The sequence below is a fragment of the Scyliorhinus canicula genome, chromosome 4, assembly GCF_902713615.1.
Source record: "Scyliorhinus canicula chromosome 4, sScyCan1.1, whole genome shotgun sequence".
In the NCBI taxonomy this organism is placed as follows: domain Eukaryota; kingdom Metazoa; phylum Chordata; class Chondrichthyes; order Carcharhiniformes; family Scyliorhinidae; genus Scyliorhinus; species Scyliorhinus canicula.
Window position 1 is genome coordinate 26,293,479 of NC_052149.1, and position 2,276 is coordinate 26,295,754.

Below are 2,276 nucleotides of genomic sequence, written 5' to 3' on the forward strand. Positions count from 1 at the left end.
TTATTATTAGTATAAGCAGCTCCAGCAGGCCAAGCTCCCCAGCACCAATTCTGGCCCCCATGAATGTGATGCCGCAGGAATGAGAATTGGTCTAGATTGAAGCTGACCCATTAGCATGTCCTGAATTGCTTGAGAACTGGCACCCCCAATGGGAACGTGAACCCCACGCAATTCAGTCCTGGTGTCAACACTTCAGCTTCTCAAATGGAGAATTTTGCACCACATCTGGAGTATTGTGTACAGTATTGGTGTCCTTATTTGAACAAAGATGTAAAAGCATTAGAAGCAGTTCAGAGAAGGTTTAAAAACATAGAACATACAGTGCAGAAGGAGGCCATTCAGCCCATCGATTCTGCACCGACCCACTTAAGCCCTCACTTCCACCCTGTCCCCGTAACCCCTCCTTACCTTTTTGGTCACTAAGGGCAATTTATCATGGCCAATCCACCCAACCTGCACATCTTGGGACTGTGGAAGGAAACCGGAGCACCCGGAGGAAACCCATCCAGACACGGGGAGAATGTGCAGACTCCGCACAGGCAGTGACCCAGCAGGGAATCAAACCTGGGACCTTGGAGCTGTGAAGACACACTGCTATCCACTTGTGCTACCATGTTGCCCCTAACTAGACTAATACCAGAAATGGGTGGGTTGTCTCAAGAGGAAAGGCTGGAGTAAGACGCAACTTGATCAAAACCTGGGAGGCATTGACAGAGAGGGTGTGGAGAGGATGTTTCCTATAGTGGGAGAATCTAGAAGTCATTGTTTAAAAATGAGAGATTCTAAAGTTCTGTGGAAAGGTCAATCTGTTCCTCTCTCCACAGATGCTTCCAGAACTGCTGAGTTTATCCAGCTTTTCTGTTTTTAATTTAGATTTCCAGCATCTGTAGTGCTTTTATAAAAGGGTACAAGAGTAATTAATACCACTGCAATGGCCAGACAAACAGTATAACCACCACTCACGAGAATCATCTTGAATTGCTATTAGCCTTGGCTTCGGACTCTCACTCTGAACTTTGCGTTTGCCAGGCCAGTTAAGAATCAATTTGACTTTCTGGTGGTCTAGTAGTTAGGATTCGGCGCTCTCACCGCCGAGGGCCGGGTTCGATTCCCGGCCAGGGAACACATCTGAGGGCAGCACGGTGGCGCAGTGGTTAGCACTGCAGTCTCACGGCGCCGAGGTCCCAGGTTCGATCCCGGCTCTGGGTCACTGTCTGTGTGGAGTTTGCACATTCTCCCCGTGTTTGCGTGGGTTTCGCCCTCACAACCCAACGATGTGCAGGGTAGGTGACTTGAACACGCTAAATTGCCCCTTAATTGGAAAAAATGAATTGGGTACTCTAAATTTTAAAAAGAAAAAAAAAAATTTGACAATGTTGTAATTATCTTTGGAGTTTGGCAAAGGTAGATGCGTACTGATTCTAGGTGCGGGTTCACCAGCAGCTAAGAGAGAAGATCATGTTAGATTATGCACTAGGACATGTCCAGAATGCGAGGCAGAGAAAAGGAACCTTAGCTGTGGAGTTTAATTCAGGCAAGGTTGTGGTTTCACCATTAATGGGGATGTTGTGCTGCTTACGGATGAGTTCACAATGGTACTGTGGAGACAACTTGTGTGTCCACAGGTCAGTTGTGTCCAATTCTATTCCTAACCAGTATCCTCCCACAGATGCACACCATGGGCTGTAATTGGACCGCAGTCTGTAGGAACCTTGGACATCTTTCTTTACCCACCCCCCCCCCCTCCCACACACACACACAACTCCCTTGGTCAGGCGCAATGAGACCAAATCTATTGTCCTAATGTTCTGCTGATTGAAAGCACAGATGCTTGAGGCCTGCCTCTTCTGTGATGCTTTATTGCTCAGTGTCTTGACCTGCTGGGCCTTATCTCCCTTGCTAATGAGCACGGGCTTGCGTGATCGGCAAACACTCCAACCAGTTTTTCTTAAATTATTGCTAATTGCTTCATGGCAGCAGGAAATTGCTTTTTTCTAACCGATATTGCTGATCTGTCCCAGAGTAGTGATGATAAAAATCAGGTAATAACAAGCCTTCCAAACAAAATATTTTGAAGGTCACGTGTCAATGCCAGTTTCTCACTTGGAAAATAATTAGATTGGCATTCGTGCAATTTTAAGTTTGAGACCCTTTCCCAGGAAAAATCCAAATCAGCAGTTTAAGATCTGGCTAGCATGCATCTGAACACGAGATCAATAGTTTAATCAGCCACTGGCGAGAGCGACCCACATATCTCTAGCTGGACTGCAGAGGAT

The 2,276-nt window shown here is 46.5% G+C and overlaps 1 non-coding gene across 1 annotated transcript; it reads left to right on the forward strand.

Annotated features, from left to right (window-relative positions):
• The first annotated feature begins 1,051 nt into the window (after positions 1–1,051).
• trnae-cuc lies at positions 1,052–1,123 on the forward strand. Its single transcript has one exon. It is a non-coding gene; the product is annotated as a tRNA-Glu (tRNA).
• The last annotated feature ends 1,153 nt before the right edge of the window (positions 1,124–2,276 follow it).